We start from the raw sequence: 23,000 nt of genomic DNA, 5'->3' as shown, positions 1-23,000 counted from the left end.
CGAAAATGCAATTTTGGGCCGCTATTTACCGAGAGGTCAGACCTCTCGGTAAATAGCAAAAACTTAGAAAAATGCATTTAAATGCATTTTTCTAAGTTGCATGTTACACACACACATGTCCAAAGGACATGTGTGTGCGCAACATCTGTTTCAATTTGCATTTAAGGGGAGCTACAGGGTGTCCTTTGGACACCCCTGGCACCCTTTAAATCGCTATCTTATTTGCGAGTAGCAGATTGCTAATCGCAAATAAGGATTGTGTAGGAATCGCTATTTATTTAGCAATTCCTACATGAATCCCGTTTTGCAAGTCCTTAATAGCGATTCGCTATGAATCGCTATTAGGGGCTCGCAAAACGGCCCGTTGATGAATAAGGCTGCATGCCTTTTATTTATGTTTTAAAAACGAAAACAAAAATAAAAGGCATTGTCATTTGCAATGTCAATAACTCAAACTCGCGTAAATGCGAGACCTATTGCATGGCAAATGCTTGTTCTATTTATTATGATAACACAGGGACGTACATGCTAACTATGGTGACATGTAAAAAACAAATTGAGGGTTCTATTTCTAGGTCTGGATTCTTCTATATCATTATATAGAACCAATGGCAAGAAAGACTCAGAATTTGTTGTACAATAAAATGTAGATAGACCAGTGCCTACAGTAACATGTGACAGAAGTCTACAGCACCACTGTTGCCAAAATGTATAACGGTAAATCTGTACACATAGGTGTCTAAAATAGTTTGGAGAATTGGTAACTATTGTGATACCTTGAGATTTTATTGCTAAGTCTGGAATGCGTGCTTTGTGCAATAGATTAGTGTGAAAAGTGAAATCTGTGGTGTTGTGGTCTGTGTAGTGAAAAGAAAAGTCAAGGTAAAGAATATTGGTTTTTTTTTTGTTAACATGTAAATTAAGATTGCCCCATCATGCTTGATGGATATCAGCAAAGTTGAAACATACATATGGTAATATCTTATGAAAAGCTGCTGCAGGAATCGAGATGGAACGATGAAGAAAAGGAGACAGTTTGCAGATGATTGGTTCATTGTTTGCTTGTAGCAGCAGCACTAGCAGCTCTGCTGAATCACTCACTTATAAAAGGAAGTACACCGGAAGACTGATGAATGACAGCAGTGATTTGTCTCTGCAAAACAGGAAACAGAGAGCATTTATACTGCTATTCATTCAGCCTGTGGATCAGGCAACAGAATCAAGACAAAATATAGCAAAAATCATTAAATTCAAAGGGAGGTGATATGCACTACAACTAAAGCCAGGCTTAGCAAAACCCAAATAGTAAAATCTATTAAGTATTTCCACGATGAACATGCAGGAGAAAAAATGTACATATAGTGAATTTAGAGTCTTTCCATATATTCCACCCAATCAGAAAACCTGACCCGAAATTATGATTTGGTGGCTCAATGAATTCCACACTTTCTGTGGCATAGGTTCAGGAGGGGAAGTTGCATCAAATAAATCTAATCGGGTTTTATAACCGGGCATACAGAAAACACTAGAATGAGATATGTGATCTACTTGGATTTAAATACAGCCTTTACTTGAGTTATATGCAGAAACCTTGTAAGTCAGTCCAACATCCATGAAATGGAAGCCATTACCATAAACTAGATTCAAATTCGCTGAGAGCGCTGGTCAATGATTCTCATTCTGAGTCTGTATTCAGCAGCGGCCGGTGCAGGTAAGCGTGGTGAGGCGGGGCAGGGCAGGAGGGGTATATGTCGACAGATGACGGACTAGGAGTTATGTATTTATTTAATTTTCCCTATTCCGTTATCTGTCGTCTCCCCTCCCTCCTCCTGCCCCTGTCCCTGCCACGCCATGCTTACCTGCACCGATCACTGCTGGATGACATTAGGGTTTACATTGAGGTTGCAAAATGCGAGGAGTGTCTTGAAAGACATAGTGGCCATCTTGAAAGACAAAGTGGCCAACATGGAAACTACTAAGGGTCAGATTTACAAGTCCCATGCGCTACTGGTGCATCACGTTGCGTGACGCACCGGTGGCGCAGCCTGCTGAGTGATATGTACAAGCACAGGTAAAGTCACCCTGCGTGACTTAACCTGTGCTTGTAAATATCGCCCGTGTCACACAACACTTTGCGTGTTAGGGGCGTGACATGGGTGTTGCTGTGGATGTTCCCACACAACACCCTTGTCCACTGATGCATTTCCAGATTTACAAGAAATCGTAAATCTGGAAGTGCCCCTTCCTGCACAAAAACAATCTCCCCACGACGCAAGCATCCTTGCACCATGGTGCTAGGGTGCCTGCGTCGGCGCATGGCAGCCGTTAGTGCGCCAGCACAGGGGGAAGCACAGAGATGCAACATATTGTTGTAGCCATGTCGCATCCCTGCGCTTCGAAACTAATGCTGCGCCGCGCAGCAAAATGACTTGCGGCACCGCGCTGCAGTAGTTTCTTGTAGATCTGTGCCTAAGTTTTGGCAAAATCTAGTGCAAATTTATTCACTTGATGCTGTAGAATCAAGGGACAGAAAATGATAAGAGAGTGGCTCTTAAGGCCACTGATCAGGAAAGAGATCTTGAGGGAATCACACTATATCACCGAGAAATAATGGAGGTAAAATGTTGGTGAGCACCTTGTTACTGACACTCACCAAGTGTACATGAGCACAGTGAAGGATAGGTGCAGACCGTGATCACAATTCTGTGTGTGCGCACACCCGTCCCTTCTTCTGTTGTGATGCTTCTACTTTAGGATAGACAGGATCAACTCATAAAGTGGGTCAATTTCAGTGACAAAGTATTTGGTGTATCCGCTAAATTGCCACATAAGCAGTGTAAAAATGAATACTTACTCTATTTGTGGTGTATGGTATTAGGGTGCCAGCTCTCATCAACCAGGACATTCAGTCCACCAAGTGGTGGTCAATTTGTTGGCATACTGTTGGCTCTGTCATGCTTACATAGTGCCAAACGTGCATGCTAACCAGCTAAAGCTCAAGAGCATAATTTGCTGTACAGTCTCCACTTGGTGCCACCTATACCCTTAAACATGACTGTCTGACTGACTGTTCTTTACACTTGCATGTTGATCAAACTTGGTACAGTAGAAGTGAGTTACGTATAGGAAGCTTCAGCATTGATAAATTAGAAAAGCAAATGTTTAAATGTTCTGTATTTTCTAGGGTGTGTCTTTATGCTAGGTAGGTAGATGCCAATACTTGTTATACTACACAACTTGCTAGTCTGGCGTGGCTGTGCATTCAGATAGTGTATTGAATGTTGCATATTGGGTACATTGCCAAGCATCTGGCAGCCATTTCCTATGGCAGTTCTACTCATTAGTACACGAATTATAGTGCTACAATGACAGTGTACAGTGAATTCTGCGGTATGAAAGTCCTGAAATATAGAAACTACTCCCACGGTGTCCTGAGCCAACTGTAGTTGATACAGAGAGTGCCTCTTAGGTCCTCTGAATGTAAATACTAGCTCATGGCAGACTTTACGGAAGTGTAGGTTTAGCGTTGACCAGCGGAACACATGGTCAAGTTACTCCTTAAAGGGCATTGGTAATGAGCAGTGTTCTGTCCAAGAAGTGCCCTGGTCCTATCTTTTAGGGAGAAAGCTTATTTTTTAGTACAAACATAGGAAGGTGCTTATACTAGTTTCATAGGACAGAGAAAGCACTATATTTTGGAGGGGTCTACGCCTGATGCACATGGTGCTGAATTCTTAAACTTTTGGTTTCTTTCTCTTATAAATGCTCTTGTCTTGCACGTCTTCAGCCAGCTGACTTTTTGAAGGAGAGACAATAGATACGAACTTTTTCTTCTAAAATAATAATCATATCTTACTACTGTCTTTGTCAAGGACAGTTACGAATTTTTGACTGATGTGGCTGAACATAAACTGTTGGACTGACAAACACCTTCACAATGGGACTTCGGGATTCCCCCAAAGGAATTCTGACTCATGAACCATTCATTATGCCGGTACTATTGGATAAATATGACTTACAGCCAACTGTCTAGGACCTTAGGACATTTCCAGGGAATTTTAAAGCACCTTTCAATAGCATAATGGTTTGAAACTGTGATAAAAGGTGCACGTGAATGAAACACTTGTTAGCACGTAAAGACTTTTACAACAGTGGGACATCTGAGACCTGTCCTCAAAGGACATCTTAATGAGCTTTGAGAAAAATGGTACCTTTCCTAGCACAAAAGGACAGTAATGTCATTAAAAAATCGGATATAAACTGTAATTTTACAGAGGTGTTTGTCGGTTCAACATTGAAGAGGAAATATTAAGACATAGGTATTGTTGCTTACTCTCTCTCTGTCAGTGTATTATATTTACTCGCCGTGGGACAGTGCCTAGGGGGCGATGAGTTATAGTTTTACTGGGGTGGGGGCATGCAGCCTCCTCTCTGAGCCTTTTATTAGGCCCTGGAGACCTCATCTCCATGGAACATTTTAATTTCAATGGGGAAGGGCCGTGTCCCCCTCCCCAAGCCTTTTTTAGCCACTGGGCAGAAAATCCTCAGTAGAGTGTAAAGTGCTGCTTATTACCCGTGAGGGTATCCAGCACTAAGTTTGCTGGGCTCAGTTAAAAAGCCAGGTCTTGAGTCTCTTCCTGAATTCCGCCAGCGAAGGGGATGTCCAGAGGTAGAGGGGAAGGCTGTTCCATGATTTGGCAGCCAGGTGGGAGAAGGAATGGCTTCCTTTGTGGCGTTGGCAGATGCTCAGTGTCTGTGTGTGGGTGAGGGATGTGTAACAAAGGTTTCAAGATGGTTGGTGGATGTTCGGGCAGTGGTTGGTGTACGCTGATCCCCGGGCTCTGTAGGCATGTGTCAGAATCTTGAATTGGCATTTTTTCTGGACGGGGAGCCAATGGAGGTTCCCTAAAGTGTGGGGTGAGGTGGGTCTGTTGGGCAGTTCGAGGCTGAGCTCTCTATCTTCTGGAGTCTCCGCATGAGTTCTGTGGTGGTTCCTGCCTACAGTGTGTTGCTGTAGTCCAGCCAGCTGGTTAGAGCTTGAGTGACAGTTTTTCTTGTGCTGATGGGGAGTCTTTGAATATTCTTTGGAGCATGTGGAGTATGTTGAAGCAGGCAGAGGAGACTGCGTTGGTGAGTTTGATGTCCAGCATGATGCTGAGGTTGCAGGCGTGGTCTGTCGGTGTGGGAGTGGGTCTGAATTGTTTGGGCCACCAGGTGTCATTCCAAGGGGAGGTGTTGTTGCAAAAGATCAGCACCTTCGTCTTGTCAGTTTTGAGTTTCAGACAGTTGGCCTTCATCCATTCGGCAACATTCTTCATGCAGTTGTGGTAGTTTGTCTTTGTGGTGAGTGAGAGGATGAGCTGGATGTCATCGGCTTAGAATATGATGTTGAGATTGTGAGGTGTCATGCAGGTGTTGAAGAGGGTAGGGCTGAGGGATGAACCTTGAGGGATGCCGCAGATTGTACTCCTGGGTATCGTGGCGGAGGAAGATTGTCGGATTCTCTGACTTTGTACCATGAGGAACAATGCGATCTGTATGAGGGTGACTCCATAGATCCTGATGTGGTATAGTCTCTTGATGAATGTGTAGTAGGATATGCTGTCGAACACGGAGATGTCAAGGAGGATCAGGGCCCCCAATATCCCCTGTCAAGGAGGGTGCAGATGTCTTTAGTGGCGGTGATCAGGGCAGTTTCAGTGCTATGGTTGGCATAGAAGCCGGATTGGGAGGCGTCAAGTAGGTTGTTTCTCTCCAGGTGTTCGGTGAGCAGCTGGTTGATGGCCTCCTTGAGGACCATGGCGAGGAAAGGGAGCAGCGAGATGAGGCAGTAGTTCTGGAGTTCGCTGGAGTCAGCAGAGGGTTTTTTGAGGAGAGGTCAGGCTTCTGCGTGTTTTCATGCTCATGGAAAGGTGGCTGTGGCGATGGATGCATTGAGGATGACAGTGAGTTGGCATCTGATATCTTTGCTTGCTAGATTGAAGAGGCAGTGGGGGCAGGGGTCCATAGGTACTCCCTAGTCGATGGAGTTCATGATGGCTGTGGTGTTCTATGTGGTGAACTGTTCCCATGCAGTGAGTGGCTTATCGGGGGACGCATCTGTTGGCGTGAGGAGGCTGTGGAGGTCAGTGGGTTAGGGCTCAAAGTTCCTGTAGATGTGTGATATCTTGTTGTGGAAATGGGTCACTAGAGTGTAGCAGAGTTCCGTCGAAGGAGGGATCATGTTCTCGGTTGCTGTTGGGCATGAGAACTCTCTGACGATGCTGAAGTGTTCATTGATGTGGTTGCCACTTGCTTCAATGCTGTTTTAGGGCATCTTTGAATCGTTGGTGGTATTTGTTGAGGGATGACTTGAAGGTGGCTCGGTCTGTCTTGTCTCTGTTGCACCATCTTTTCTCCAGTTGTTTGCAGTGGAGTTTTATTGTCCTGAGTCCTGTTGTGTACCAGCTGGGTTGTATGGTAGAACCGTGAGTCTTTGGAGGTTTGATGGGCCGACAAGATCGGCCGCATTGGTGATCCAAGGGCGGAAGTTCTAGACTGCTGATTCCAAGTTGGTGTGGGGTAGGGGGCTGTGTGTTGTTGAGGGCATCCATCCTTTGGGTCTTTGACACTCTCTTCCAGCTGTGGAAGGAGGTGCTGGGGGGCTGGTTGTGGTGCACAGTGATCCTGTGATGGAGAAGTGGGCGATGGAGTGGTCGTTCCAGGTGAGTTCTGAGGCATAGCTGTATTTAACTCTATCGCTGGCTGTGAAGATCGGGTCCAGTGTCTGTCCTGCTCTGTGTGTGGGGTATGTGACCAGCTGAGTGAGGCCGATGTTGGCCATGTGATCCAGGAGGTTGGTGGAGTCTGTGGAGTCATTCAGGTGGAAGTTGAGGTCTCCAAGAAAGATGTAGTGCTTGGACTCGATGGCTAGTGGGGCGATGAATTGGTGATGGCATCACAGAAGCTGGTGCATGGTCATGGGGTTCTGGAGGCAAGGGTGCCTCTGATGGTCATTCTGTCGTTGGTGTGGAGTTGGAAGTTGAGGTGTTCCATGATCTGTGTGATGCCATCTTCAATGGTGGTGCAGCAGATTGTTTCATTGCGGATAATGGTGCTACTTTCTCCGTTTTGCTGTTCTGGTCCTGGTGTGTCTTGTAGCCATTGAGTGTAGTAGTGGCAATGTAGGGGGTGGAGGAGGGGTTGAGCTAGGTCTCTGTGATGAAGATCACATCGGGCGAGGTCAGAGATGGTATCGCAGACTTCTGTGGCTTGTTTGCCGAGAGACTGGGCATGGAGCAGGAGGCATTGGAGTCGTTCCAGGGCAGTGGCGCTAGTTTACGTGCGGGTGGGGGGTCCTGAGTTGCAGGTGAAGAGACAATGGTGGCAGGTGAATGGTCCTACCGTTGAACGAGGAGATGCGAGGCGCAGTTGTTACGACATCTGGGGTTCAGGACTCGGAGTTCTGTGGCAGGGTATCTGTGGATGACCAGAGGGCCGGGTTCCTAGTGATGAGTGCTGTCCAGGCACAGATGGGCTTGCCTTTAGCGCACCTTTGGTGCCCCTGTGTTGAGGCATCCATTAAGTAGGTCCTAGTAGGGGGGCAGGGCTTTGGGTGGTGGGAAGCAGGTGAGCAAAACGGGTAGGAAAGAGCAGGCAGGAAAGGAGTGAGTGGCTCCTAACAGCACAGCGGGCAGTCAGGAAATCAAAACAGAGGAGTGAAAAAACTACAACACTACGGCAAAATGGACTTAAAGGCAAAATTGACTGAAAGGCAAACGTTATGTTATGTTATGCCAATTTGTACAGTGTGGAGCTACTCAAAGAGTGTCCCGGTGCTCAGGCTTAAGGCACCAAACATAAAACCTAGACTGACTACATGAAAAGCCACATTTTCAGTTTCTGCTTGAAAACAGCGATCTTGCTGACTAGACGGAGGTCTCTCTGAAGTTTATTCCTAGTGAGCGGCCCTAGATAGGAGAAGAATCTAGTGCCCATGCTAAGTTGGTGGATCCAAGGCACTCTTGCCAGGTGAGCAGAGGAAGGCCTCAGAGTCCGAGCTGGGGTGTAATAATGAATCCTCTCTCTGAGATAACCAGCTCATGAGTCATGCATGGCCTTATACATTAATACCACAGCCTTAAATTGCACCCTCTTTTTTACAGGGAGACAATGAAGGGCCTTCAGATGGGTGGACATGTGAGCCCAGGTGGAACTTCGAGTAGAAATCTGGCTGCCGAGTTCTGCACCACCTGAAGTCTGTTAAGAAGGTACTCAGAAAGTCTGAGGTAAAGGGCATTCCCATAATCCAGTCTCATCGTGATCAGAACATCGATAACCTTTTTGCCGGCAGAATCAGACAGGAGAGGTATAAATCGTTTCAGCATATGTAGAGTGCTGAAGCATGAGCAGATTAAAGCTTATATCTGCGGTTGGAAAGAGAGGGTGCTGTTAATCATAATGCCTAGATTCTTCACAGAGTTTTGAAGAGGACCTGGCTATGCGCATCTTCAGACCAGCAAGTTCCCAGTAAGATAGGGGGGCATCTCCGCAGATCACAATCTCCATCTTAACTGGGTTGCATCAGTTGATGCCGGGCCTGCCATTGAAACACCTTAGCAAGGCATTTAGAGATGAGCTCTCTGTCCAGCTCCTCTCACTTACCACAGGAGAAGAGAAGCTGCGAATCATCAGCGTAGGAAATGAATTTTGCACCCATAGGTTCTGCCAGTATTGCAAAGGCGTAAGGTAATATTAAACAGGGTGGGAATTATGGCAGACCCCTGGAAGACGCCCACAGTCAGAGTTCTAGCTTGCAAAGAAAATGGGGGTAGCCATACTACTTGGCTTCGATTACTCAAAAAGGAGGTCAACCATTTCAAGGCAGTGTTTCTGATCACAATCGCTTGAAGTAGTTCCAGTAGTTTTAAATGGGACACCATGTTAAAAGCTGAAGTTAGGTCCGACATGATCACAATGGCCTCGCCCCCCCTTGTCAAGAGTGCTTCTGACATGCTCCACTACTTCCAGAAGCGCTGTCCAAGTGCTAAAGTGGGGTTGAAAACCTGATTGACAGATACGCTTAAGTAACCTTAAGGCTAACAGGCAACACAGTACGTCAAACGTTTAGAGGCTGACAGGGGCACAGTTGTCAGTCGGAGGCACAACAAGGCATGCAGGAAGCAGAACAGTGGGTTTAGGCAGAGTCTGGGATACCTGCTACAGACAAGGCTGATCGGCCTCCATTAAGTAGGTCCTGGGAGTGGCGCTGGGTGGTGGGAAGCTGTGGGGCAAAACGAGCGGGAAAGAGCAGGGCAAGCAGCTCCTAGTGGCACGGCTGACAGTCAGGAACCCAGAACAAGTGCAAACACTCAAAACTAAGGCAACATGAACTTAAAGGAACAATTAACTTAAAGGCAAAACAACTGAAAGGCAAAAGTAAATTTAAGGCGAACAGGCAACATGAGACTTCAAAAGTTTAGAGTTTGACTGCAGCAAGTTGTCAGTCCCAGGTAAAACGAGTAATCACTTAGCAAATCAGTGGGCATAAGCAGAGTTCGGGAGACCTGTTATGGGCGAACCTTATCCTGGACTTTATACCACATCATTAAATTACAACACTTACTCAAACAAAAGACAGTGCGCTGTATCCAAAGTTGTGCCATTAGTAATATTAAGGATAAGGTAATATGTCACTAATGAAATTATTTATGTAATTTCTGAAGTCATCAGTTACATCAAAAGTAATGTCATAACCACATCTATATCTCTTATGGGGATCACAACTTCATAATCAGTAAATCCAAGATTCTTCGAATGATTCAATGATGTCCGTCCAGTACAGGAACCATGAAATAATTTATGATGGGATAAGGAGGTGTGTTATTATCCAAATTGTGAAATAACATTAAGGGAGACACTGGCCAAATAATTTTCATGCGATGTAGGAACACTTGGAGATTTCGATTGTTGCATATTTAAAAGTGGCAGCCAGCACCAAAGCAAAATTTACAAACTTCTGCATAAAGGCCTGTTATCTGGCCAGTAAGTATTTTACTGCCATGGCTGGTATTGTCATAAAAAATGGGAATATCAATGTAGTATCGACCTGCCTAAACCATTCCCAAATTACTATTAGAGCAAACAGAGACCAGTGTCATGTTAAACGTGAATGGAGAGCATTTCACACAACAATGGATTCGACTTCCAGTTTCCCCTACCGCCCCAAACCTGAAAATATGGACAAGCACCGGTATTTTAACTAAGAAACGTGCGAACGCTGTCTACTCACAGTAGATTATTGAATCAAGAATAATATCCTTAGAATATTCTTGCCTTGGCTCTGCATTATACTTCCAAAGAGATGCACCGCTGGCACTGTAGAAACATCAGAAGTGGAATCAGAGGAAGTTGGTGAGTTTGATGCAAAAACACCCTTAAACCTAGTGCTGGATAATGCAGCCAAGAGTGCCGCAGTAGTGCTCAGCCCTGACAAGCGACACACATTCTGTGCTAGACTAGTGCTCCAGCTCGGGCTTTACTCATGCAAACCGGAAGGACTGCAGCTTTACGCTGTGCTTGTAGTGACCATCATTGAGGCAGCACCTCGAGGGCAGTGTGATGGGCTCAGCACCACTGTCATTCACTGATTTCGTTTACTTGGCTGGATGGCGCCAAAAACTCCAGGACTGCTGGAACCATGACAACCATGAAACGGAGACTGGCATTTGTAACAATAACAATTGTGGTTATTCTAAATCACGTTTGCCTTTTGTAGGGATCAGTGTTCCTTTAAAATATATTATACCAATGATCCCCATACAAGATACACTTGTTTGTTTGTACTGTAACGTATTGTCAGTAGCACCACCTGCAGCATATGTAATCAAAATGCACAGTAATGATATAAACAGACTGCTATAGAAGTACACAGTGCTGTATCTCTTTCTAATATTCCAGTGTCATCAAGCTGTCATTTGTACACTGCGGTGAGGCAAACAGGCATAAAAGTTTGCTCATCCTGAGGAATCCTCTTCAACTAGGGAATGTCTCGACACTGAGTCACTGTAGAAGCAGACATGCCAGCACCTGTTTTTAAGTTCAAATAACACATCATTGAATCAAAGAGAAAACATGACTGCGCCCTCATCTGACACCACATAGTATTGCAGGTTTGTAAGCTGCTATATCATTAATAAACAGGCAGGCTTGCTTTAAAATCTAGAAGTAGATTTTGCAGCACATGCAGTAAAGAAAACACCTTCCATAATACCCCCTCGACCTCTCACTGTTCTTAGGCTTTCTTTTAATTTACCACAAAAGGTTTGATTACAAATGCCTCAGTGGGTCTGGGGTTATTTGTCGCATCTCGCGAATCCCATTCTCTGGATTTTAGAATTCACTAGGTGCGTGCTTACTCCTAAAAATGTGGTAAATGTAGGATTTTTGGTGTTTTTCACACCAAATTTCTGGTATATAGTGGGTCTTATTTCCTTGTTTAATATGGACAGGTTTCAGCAGCTGAAATTAAAAGGGGGGAAATCCTGGAGTACATTATATTGCACTACTTGTAAATGCTGCTGTTAGACCTGTCAGCCTTGGGGTGGTCTCCCCTACATTTTTGCCCTTTTTGCCTCCCATTTTTATCCTATATTTTGTTGGACTTAGGACTCTGGGCGCCTCACCACTGCTAAACAGTGCTGAGGTGCAGGTGCTCTCCCCTAAAACCTTGTGAGGCTGGCATATCTGCCACAAGCCACTGCTAACGCAGTAAGGCTTAATCCTCCATAGGCTAACATTGGGAACCTCCCCTCATGGACTAACTTCTGACAGGGACCTAATAAGTCTATAATGTTTGGTCTTGTTGGACTCGGGGCGGGGAACCCTTTCCAATGATATATAGGGTTTGGGCATTCCTTCGCTAGGGATCCCACTTTTATACAGGGGACCTTTTCCTGCCTACACTTAGATTAGGCTGCAGACTCCCCCCTCCCCTCTGCATACTGATAGCCTGCCTGGGTTGGGAGGTGGGAGTGGTGATTCACACCTTCTTCCCTGGGATGAGCTGTGATGGGCTGCCCACTGTAGCCTTAACGGCCTGTCTCTCGTCACTGTGACAGCTAGGTCAGGGAAGGCAGGGAACATACCAGAACTCCCTGGACTCTTCCAGAAGCCCCTGCCCCCAGACCCTTCCAGAGACTTCCACCACTTTCTAGCCCCTAGACTAAAAAGATATATAAGGGAGGGTCCTGGCCTCACATGTTGTTACACTGCTGGACCTGGAAGAATCCCTGCTGGAGTGAGGACTGCTGCGCAAGAGGATTGCCACTGGGAAGGAGGCTGACTGCTCCAAGGAACTGCTGCCCCACAACCTACTGAGCTGCCCTACTGTCTGCTGATCCTGCCCTGCATGGGAGACTGCAACATCACCACCAGAGTGTCTCCACAACATCCCAAAGGAACTACTTTTCTTTGAATCACATTTTAAAGAATCTTCAACCTTTTAAAGATTGCCTTTTTGGGACTGCACCCTTTTTAAGCTAAAGGAAACTACCTGTCCTTGGACCACAGCATTTTAAAGACTGCCCTTTGGAACAGCAACAACACTCAAGATTTGCCCTGCAACGCTGTGCCTGCCCTCAGCACTGCTTGCCCCGTGATCCTCCCGAGGGCTCTGTGATTGCCTCTGCTTCTGGCGCAAGCCGACTGAAACTGGCTCTGAGGTCACCGCCACTGGGACCGGAGCGCGCTGTGTAGCGCTGAGAAGCGAAGCTCTGTGTGGCAGGAGGCTCCGTCGTTGCCCAGGACTTGGAGGCACTGTTAAGCGCTGTGCTAAAGGAGCGCTGTGTGGCTGTGACACCCACCCGTGCAGCGCCTGCTGAGCCCAAGGCCCCAGGGGGAGAGGAGCCTCGAGCCCGCGCCCGCAACCACCACCCCAGGTAACGCCTCAGTGCAACCAAGCTGCTGCGAGGGGGCGGGGTGCGGGTTGGCCGGGTAGCTGGAGTGTGAGCTTTGTGCTTGGCTGGGAACCGTCCTTCACTGACCGGCCTACGGGGGCATAATTACTTGGTAATTGACACTGGGGCATTTTTTAGCATTACCAGCAGCGCCTGGGCAGCCGCACTTCCTACGCTGGGAGCATCATTTCTATGAGAGGCACACTTATTACGCTACAAGGGAACTTTGGCCTAAGAACCTTCCCCCGGTGAATTTTGACCATAAGAACCTACCTCAAGTGAACTTTTGCCATCCAAGGACACTGTGAGAAAGACATTACCAGCAGGAGCCCTTGGCACACATGAGCTTTTGGTGATTTGATCAGGCCTGGGAACTGGATTCATTCTTATTGATTATTGATCTTGCTTGGAAACTGGAATCCTTTTTATTATTGATCAGGCCTGGGAACTGGATTCATTCTTTTTGATTATTGATCTTGCTTGGAAACTGGAATCCTTTTTATTATTGATCTTGCCTGGAGCTGGATTTACCTGCTTTTGGTTCTCGCATAATTCTTAGATAAAGAAATTCTTATTCTTATACAAAACTGGTGTGGTGTTCCTTTTGTGAGTGTTTTTACTGTGTCATCGCCGTTGGGTGTTGCACAAATACTTTACACATTGCCTCTGAAGTTACGCCTTTGCTGCTCTGCGCCAAGCTACCATGTCGGAAGCGGTGGTCCCTACTTGGACTAGGGTGCATACCCCTGCCAACTAGAGACCCCGGTTCTAACATTGGTGATCGAGCGGTGGGATAGGACTTGTGCTTGTGTAACACCACGCAGCGACGCAGTGTACACCGCAACCCTACACCTGACTCTACTGAATTTTTGTCTACCCTCTCCAATTGGCATTTTTGAATTCTTTTTTAAAATTCTCCCTGACTGGCTGCTCTTTTTAAAAGTCCTTTTGCCTAAGTCCCATTTGGTTTTCTCTACAAACGTCTGAGGCCCTACCTAGCAATATGGAATTCGAGCTGGCCAATCTGGAAGTTTACACAGTGGCACAACTCAAGGAATTCTGCGAGGAGAAAGGGGTGCCCTTCAAGCGAAGCGCGAAGAAGGCAGAGCTTCAGAAAGCCTTGAGAGCATGGGTAACAGCCCACCCAGAAGGAGATGGGGACGGGCAAAGACCGGAGAACGACACCACAGGAAATCTTGACCTACTGCACTTGGCGGGAAATGGTAATTTGTTACCAGGTACAAGGGTACCTTCCAGGGCAGGCAGTAGTGTGTCAGTGAAGAGCCTGTCCTTAGAGGACCTGGAGGACAGGAGGGAGGAGAGACAGCTCAGGTTGGAGCTTGCCAAGCTGGAGAAAGAGCGGGAAAGAGAAAGGTGGGCCATGGAGCAGGATCGCGAGAACAAGCGACTGGCTATGCGGGAAAAAGAACTTGCCCATGAGCTCAGCCTGAAGGAACTGGAAATCCGGGCCCTAGAAGTAGGGGCCAACAGCAACAAGAATGGTGGCAGCGTACCTATGGAAGCTTCACGTGAGTCCAGGGTCTTTATGTCTAAAGATGTGATGGCCAGTTTTAAGGTGGGGGATAATATTGATAAGTGGTTAGCCGCCTATGAGGTGTCTTTAAGAGCCCATGGGGTCCCAGAGAGTTATTGGGGGGGGTGGTTTGTATAAGTACCTACCTCCAGATGTTAGGGACACCCTCCTTTACCTAGAGAAGGAAGACCAGACTAACTATTCTGTCATGAAAGCCGCATTGCTTAAGAGGTTCGGTCTTACCCCTGAGAGCTATAGGCAGAGGTTTAGGAATAGCCACAAACTTCCCACACAGAACTGGGTAGACTTCCTGGACTACGCTAGTAAAGCTTTAGATAGTTGGGTGCGGGGCAGCAATGTGCATGACTATGAAGGGTTGTATGACTTGTTTTTAAGAGAGCACCTTCTAGAGAAATGTTTTCCAGAGCTGCGCCAACACCTGGTTGACCGCAAGTTGACCAATCCTAGGAAGCTTGCGGAGGAGGCGGACACCTGGGTCAGTACCAGGGTGTCCAACAAGGGTTCTGGGGGGGACTCCCAAAGGGGTGGTCAGGGTTCCCACCAGAGGAAAGAGGGGGGAGACAAAAAGAAAGAGTTCTCCAAAGGCCCCCAAAATAATTCACAAGGGAAAGGGTCTGGGTCCCAGCCCCAATCTGGCCACCAAAAGCCCACTTATCCTGACAAAGGTCAGCAGCCCAGAAGTGTCCGGTGCTATGAGTGTGGTAAACTTGGACACTACAAGGGGGATCCCAAGTGTCGCAAGAGAGCACCACAGGCCGCTGGAGGTAAAAACCCCGGGGTGGCTAGTGTAGCGCTTGGGGAGGAGCAGTCCCTAGATGATGGGAGTGAGGGGGCAGGGCTTGTCCTAGTGTCTCTGGGAGACAGTGAGATGGTTCCTCAGGTCCATGTGCCCTCAAATACTACCAAGTATAGGCAGTGGGTCACCCTCAATGGTCAGGGGATGGAGGCCCTGAGGGACACAGGTGCCAGCCTGACTATGGTAAGGAGTCAGCTGGTGTCCCCAGAGCAAATAATTCCTGATGCAGTCCATCCAGTTGTGATGGCTGACAACAGGGGGGGTCACTATCCCATAGCACAGGTTCCATTTGAGTGGGGAGGGGTTTCAGGCCTTTTAAGAGTTGCTGTGAGCCGTGCCATGCCAGTGGACTGTCTGTTAGGGAATGACCTAGAGCATACTGCCTGGAAGGAGGTGGAGCTCAAAGCGCATGTGGAGATGCTGGGGTTACCGGAGTGGATTTGTGCTACCACACGGTCTATGGCTGCCCGGAAAGGGAGTCAGCCAGGGCTGGAGCCTGGAAAAATGGCCCAGCCAGCTGCTAAGAAGGGCGGAGCCCGAGGGCATGGGAAGCCCGCCCCGGTGCAGTCACCCCTTGAGATGGATGGGGCCCCTGAGGAGGTCGCACCGGAGTCCACGGAGGGGGACGTTGTTCCCTTGGGGGACCTACCTACCCCTGCAGGGTGGCAGGTGGAAGGAGGGCCCACCAGGGAGGAGTTTTGCCGGGCACAGAAGGAGTGTCCTACCCTTGAGGGTATGAGGCGACAGGCTGAAGCCCAAGCAGCAGGCAATGCCTCCGCAAAGTATCATATTTACTGGGAGGATGGGCTTCTTTACAGTGAGCCCAAGGCTCCTGTGCATGGGTCATCAAGGGCCTTAGTGGTCCCCCAGTGCTACAGGGCCTTTCTTTTGGAACTGGCCCATGAGATCCCTTTGGCATGACACTTGGGCCAAGACAAGACATTTGCTAGGCTTGTCCCACATTTTTATTGGCCGCAGATGAGGGTCTTCTCAGATACCTTCTGCAGGACCTGTCTGACCTGCCAAGCCAGTGGGAAAACAAGGACTAAGCTGAAGGCTCCCCTGGAACCGCTGCCTGTCGTTAGCACCCCCTTTGAGAGGGTGGGCATCGACATTGTTGGGCCTATGGATCCACCGACTTCTTCTGGTCACAGGTTTATCCTGGTTCTCGTGGACCACGCCACCCGGTACCCAGAGGCTATTCCTCTGAGAACCATCACTGCACCTGCAGTGGCACGGGCCCTGATGGGGATTTTTACCAGAGTGGGTTTTCCCAAAGAGGTGGTGTCCGACAGGGGTACCAATTTTATGTCTGCCTACATGCAAGCCATGTGGAAGGAGTGTGGGGTTACTTATAAGTTCTCCACCCCTTACCACCCACAGACCAATGGTCTCGTGGAGAGATTTAACAAGACCCTAAAGGGCATGATCAGGAGTCTGCCTGAGGGCCTGAGGAAAAAGTGGGACATCCTCTTGCCCTGTTTGCTGTTTTCCTACAGGGAGGTACCGCAGAAGGGGGTGGGTTTCAGCCCCTTCGAGCTCTTGTACGGTCACCCTGTTAGGGGACCTCTAAGTTTAGTGAAGGATGGGTGGGAGAAGACTCCAAAGAGGCTTCCCCAGGATGTAGTGAGCTACATACTGGCCTTCCGTAGCCAAATGGCTAAGTTGTGGAAACAAGCTTCTGACAACTTAGAGGCCAGCCAGGCGGTAATGAGGGAATGGTACGACCAGAACTCTCACCCTGTGGAGCTATAACCTGGACAGAAGGTGTGGGTCATGGAGCCTGGGGAGCTTAGTGCCCTCCAGGATCGCTGGACTGGCCCTTATGAGATATTTGAGAAGAAGGGCAAGCCACTTACCTAGTGGACCTTAAGACCCCCAGGCAGCCCCACAGGGTGCTACACGCCAACCGCCTCAAACCCCACCATGAGAAGTCTGAGCTTACCTTACTGATGGTAACTGATGGGGCTGAGGAAGAGGAAAGTGAGCCTCTCCCGGACCTCTTTGCTGCTAAAGAGAAGGATGGGTCAGTAGAGGGAGTGGTTCTCTCCCTATCCTTGACTCCTGAGCAACAGAGGGACTGCCGCCAGGTCCTGGGGCAGTTCTCCTCAGTGTTCTCCCTTATCCCTGGGATTACCCACCTGTGTACCCATGATGTGGACACAGGAGACAGCCCCCCTGTCAAGTCCAAATCTTATAGGCTGTCAGATAAGGTGAAGGCCAGCATCCAGAGTGAAGTCGCTAAGATGCTGGAGTTGGGGGTGATAGAGCCCTCCAACAGTCCTTGGTCCAGTCCGGTGGTTCTGGTACCAAAAGCTGCTCCACCAGGCACCACACGAGAACTTAGGGTCTGTGTGGATTACAGGGGACTGAACTCTGTGACCAAGACTGATGCTCATCCTATCCCTAGGGCGGATGAGCTCATTGACCGACTAGGGGCTGCCCGATACCTGAGTACTTTTGACCTCACGTCAGGGTACTGGCAGATCGCCCTAACAGACGGAGCTAGAGAGAGGTCCGCCTTTTCCACCCCAGAGGGCCACTACCAGTTTAGAGTGATGCCCTTTGGGCTGAAAAATGCTCCTGCCACCTTCCAACGGCTGGTGAACCGGGTCCTCTCCGGTTTAGAGGCCTTCTCTGCTGCCTACCTGGACGACATAGCTGTCTTCAGTAGCAGCTGGAAGGACCATTTGGGTCACCTCCAGGAAGTGCTTCAGGCTCTGCAGCAGGCAGGCCTGACTATCAAAGCTAGCAAATGCCAGATAGGGCAGGGGTCGGCAGTCTACCTAGGACACTTGCTAGGCGGGGGCAAGGTGCAGCCCCTACAGGCCAAGATAGAAACCATCCCGGCCTGGGAGCCTCCCAAAACACAGACTGATGTCAGGGCATTCCTGGGCCTCACAGGTTACTACCGCAGATTTGTCAAGGGCTAAGGCACCATTGTGGCCCCCTTGACTGAGCTAACCTCTAAGAAATACCCTAGGAAAGTGATCTGGACAGAGGCTTGCCAAAAAGCCTTTGACTCTCTAAAGCAGGCCATGTGCACCGCTCCTGTGCTCAGGGCCCCTGACTTCTCCAAAGAGTTCATTGTCCAAACGGACGCCTCAGAGCATGGCATAGGGGCGGTACTTTTGCAACTCAATGAGGAGGGAAGGGACCAACCAGTAGCCTTCATCTCCAGGAGGCTGCTCCCCCGAGAACAGCGGTGGAGTGCGATAGAGAGAGAAGCCTTCGCGGTGGTCTGGGCTGTGAAGAAGCTGAGGCCATACTTGTTTGGCTCCCACTTCCTGATTCAGACTGACCACCGGCCCCTCAGGTGGCTCATGCAAATGAGGGGCGAGATTCCCAAATTGTTGAGGTGGTCCATTTCTCTACAGGGGATGGACTTCAGGGTGGAACACAGACCCGGAGTAGACCACGCCAATGCTGATGGTCTCTCTAGGTTTTTCCGCCTTAGTGATGAGAACTCCCTAGAGGTTGGGTAGTTCTCCCCACTTTCAGCTGGGGGGGACATGTGTTAGACCTGTCAGCCTTGGGGTGGTCTCCCCTACATTTTTGCCCTTTTTGCCTCCCATTTTTATCCTATTTTTTTTGGACTTAGGACTCTGGGCGCCTCACCACTGCTAAACAGTGCTGAGGTGCAGGTGCTCTCCCCTAAAACCTTTTGAGGCTGGCATATCTGCCACAAACCACTGCTAACGCAGTAAGGCTTAATCCTCCATAGGCTAACATTGGGAACCTCCCCTCATGGACTAACTTCTGACAGGGACCTAATAAGTCTATCATGTTTGGTCTTGTTGGACTCGGGGCGGGGAACCCTTTCCAATGATATATAGGGTTTGGGCATTCCTTCGCTAGGGATCCCACTTTTATACAGTGGACCTTTTCCTGCCTACACTTAGATTAGGCTGCAGACTCCCCCCTCCCCTCTGCATACTGATAGCCTGCCTGGGTTGGGAGGTGGGAGTGGTGATTCACACCTTCTTCCCTGGGATGAGCTGTGATGGGCTGCCCACTGTAGCCTTAACGGCCTGTCTCTCGTCACTGTGACAGCTAGGTCAGGGAAGGCAGGGAACATACCAGAACTCCCTGGACTCTTCCAGAAGCCCCTGCCCCCAGACCCTTCCAGAGACTTCCACCACTTTCTAGCCCCTAGACTAAAAAGATATATAAGGGAGGGTCCTGGCCTCACATGTTGTTACACTGCTGGACCTGGAAGAATCCCTGCTGGAGTGAGGACTGCTGCGCAAGAGGATTGCCACTGGGAAGGAGGCTGACTGCTCCAAGGAACTGCTGCCCCACAACCTGCTGAGCTGCCCTACTGTCTGCTGATCCTGCCCTGCATGGGAGACTGCAACATCACCACCAGAGTGTCTCTACAACATCCCAAAGGAACTACTTTTCTTTCAATCACATTTTAAAGAATCTTCAACCTTTTAAAGATTGCCTTTTTGGGACTGCACCCTTTTTAAGCTAAAGGAAACTACCTGTCCTTGGACCACAGCATTTTAAAGACTGCCCTTTGGAACAGCAACAACACTCAAGATTTGCCCTGCAACGCTGTGCCTGCCCTCAGCACTGCTTGCCCCGTGATCCTCCCGAGGGCTCTGTGATTGCCTCTGCTTCTGGCGCAAGCCGACTGAAACTGGCTCTGAGGTCACCACAACTGGGACCGGAGCGCGCTGTGTAGCGCTGAGAAGCGAAGCGCTGTGTGGCAGGAGGCTCCGTCGTTGCCCAGGACTTGGAGGCACTGTTAAGCGCTGTGCTGAAGGAGCGCAGTGTGGCTGTGACCCCCACCCGTGCAGCGCCTGCTGAGCCCAAGGCCCCCAGGGGAGAGGAGCCTCGAACCCGCGCCCGCAACCACCACCCCAGGTAACGCCTCAGTGCAACCAGGCTGCTGCGAGGGGGCGGGGTGCGGGTTGGCCGGGTAGCTGGAGTGTGAGCTTTGTGCTTGGCTGGGAACCGTCCTTCACTGACCGGCCTACGGGGGCATAATTACTTGGTAATTGACACTGGGGCATTTTTTAACATTACCAGCAGCGCCTGGGCAGCCGCACTTCCTACGCTGGGAGCATCATTTCTATGAGAGGCACACTTATTACGCTACAAGGGAACTTTGGCCTAAGAACCTTCCCCCAGTGAATTTTGACCATAAGAACCTACCTCAAGTGAACTTTTGCCATCCAAGGACACTGTGAGAAAGACATTACCAGCAGGAGCCCTTGGCACACATGAGCTTTTGGTGATTTGATCAGGCCTGGGAACTGGATTCATTCTTATTGATTATTGATCTTGCTTGGAAACTGGAATCCTTTTTATTATTGATCAGGCCTGGGAACTGGATTCATTCTTTTTGATTATTGATCTTGCTTGGAAACTGGAATCCTTTTTATTATTGATCTTGCCTGGAGCTGGATTTACCTGCTTTTGGTTCTCACATAATTTTTAGATAAAGAAATTCTTATTCTTATACAAAACTGGTGTGGTGTTCCTTTTGTGAGTGTTTTTACTGTGTCATCGCCGTTGGGTGTTGCACAAATACTTTACACATTGCCTCTGAAGTTACGCCTTTGCTGCTCTGCGCCAAGCTACCAGGTCGGAAGCGGTGGTCCCTACTTGTACTAGGGTGCATACCCCTGCCAACTAGAGACCCCGGTTCTAACAGCTGCCCATAGTGCAAACAGTATTTTGTGAGGAAGTGGCACATTTTAAGGAGTCATTCATAATCAATTCCTTTATAGGAACTACCAATACCTTGTGGTGGAGCAGGGAATTTCTCCATGCCGGTGAGTCTGAATATGTGCAGTAATTACCACATATATATACTCAGGCCACGTGGCCATCCGCCTTCCTTCAGCATCCGCTGCATGTCACATCTTGAGAGCAAAGGTTGATCATTGGCTAGACAGTACACATGCAGTTAAATCTAAAGTGGTGACATGGTAAGCTTTGACAATGAGAAAGAAATAGGACTGGTGGCAAAACAGGAACTATGTAAATAGCTTCCTTACTGTCTGGGCATGATATTTCGGATCTAATGGGACATTGTCAGGGATATTAGAATCAGGGGAAAATTTGATTTCTGTCTGTACTGAGAGGGGGAAAAAAGGAACACAATTGAATTGTTCCAACCAGCTGATCTGCAAATATACATTGAGTGACTTCAATCCTATGTACATCCAAGACATTGTCTGCTCAGAGTCAGTATTCACTGTCTAAAAAGATGATTCATGGGAAAACGAAAGCGTGGAAAAATAATTTGGAAATGAGCATAGAAAATGTAACTTGTCCATTCATCGACAGTCTCTTATGTCTGTATGCCTCATGACACAACAGAACTCTCGTTACAGTTGTAGCTTATCTACTTGGATTTGTTTTCTACTAAATTGTGTGTAAAGATTTTGTTAATATTGAACTGTTTTTTACGTTTGATTCTTTGCCAATCTTCTCTAACTTTTTCAGGTATTCAATCCAGGATCAGAGACTTTGAAAAGGCAACCTGTATATGTCACTATGGTGTGTGATTTGGGTGATAACCCCCTGTAAGACGCTATTACAAGAAAATAACGCGAATAGAAGGATGTTGAACTTTTACCCATACCTGTGGAATCATCATCCACCTGGTGAGTGGCTGTAATCTTATGCACCTCAAGCACGTGGTACCACTGATATTATCTTTTTCAAACTCTTTGTAAAGTAGATATTGATTTCTCTCAAGACATATAATGTTGCTTAGGATACTTCATATATTTTTTATAAACACATATTTTAATTAGTCTTACATGAACAATCAAAAAGTAAACAGTGGCATTTACACCGTCCCAATAATACATGGGGGTTCTCATCTCGCTGTACATCCAAATGCATCTCAGTTGTAAAGCCCCAATGAGGGGAGGAGGCCTCAGATCAATTCTGGTTCAATTGTCCCTGTCTCAATAAAGGGGGTATGCAGTCCCGGGTCACTCATTCCTCCCTCCCTTGCTGATTTGTGTTGCCCATTCCGCCCCCCACAGCCCCCACAGTGTCAGGTTCCTCAAGCTCCGCATGGCCAGTAATCCCAGTCATTCAAAGCTTCCATACAAGGGTTAGCCTATCCCTTTAAGTCAGCCAATGGTGCAGTGTGATTTTCACCCTACCCCACTTCTGGGCTTTGACTCCCTATGTAATGTGTGAGGGTATCTCCTTCTGCATCTTCCAAAGCTGCCTGTAAGTCATCCCAAGCCCTTGTAAAGCCAGGGGGACTTATTCCTCATGTTGCCTCTATGTGTAGCAATATGCCTTCTGCTGCCATTCCCTTTTTCAGCTCCCACAGCCAACTGCATTGGTTGGACATCTTTGTGCTCTGTCCCAGCTATAGTGGAGCACCCAGATCTGTATCGACTTGTTCCGGACTTGTTCCAGACTTCAATGTTGGGTTTAGTCAGGAGGATCATTATGTCAGTGAGAGATGGTATACTCCGCCTCTCCTCCACTCTATGCAAAAGCGAAAGGTCTACCCATCTGGTAAAGCATCAGGGCTGTCCGGCCAGATAGAACATTCCATAATCTGGGGCTGCAGTCCCCCCCTCCTGCAAAGACAGCTGTAATTTTGCCAATGATAGCCAGTGGCATCCGGCTCTCCAAATGAGATCTACCAGGGGAATGTCTATTTCTAGAAATAGTTTCATGCCAAGTTTCACAGGGAGGGTGGAGAAGTAGTAAAGTAATCATTGCA

The 23,000-nt window shown here is 48.2% G+C and overlaps 1 long non-coding RNA gene across 2 annotated transcripts in view; it reads left to right on the top strand.

Annotated features, from left to right (window-relative positions):
• Positions 1 to 23,000, top strand: part of LOC144770122 (uncharacterized) — a 369,248-nt gene that overhangs the window by 287,900 nt on the left and 58,348 nt on the right. For both annotated transcript variants that reach the window (XR_013598803.1, XR_013598804.1), the window contains exon 3: positions 21,749 to 21,909. This is a non-coding gene — a long non-coding RNA (uncharacterized LOC144770122). The remainder of the gene's footprint in view (positions 1 to 21,748; positions 21,910 to 23,000) is intronic.

Source organism: Lissotriton helveticus, chromosome 7 (genome assembly GCF_964261635.1).
Source record: "Lissotriton helveticus chromosome 7, aLisHel1.1, whole genome shotgun sequence".
In the NCBI taxonomy this organism is placed as follows: Eukaryota; Metazoa; Chordata; class Amphibia; order Caudata; family Salamandridae; genus Lissotriton; species Lissotriton helveticus.
The sequence above is the reverse complement of the archived record's forward strand: the minus strand, read 5'-3'. Positions and strand labels throughout refer to the sequence as shown.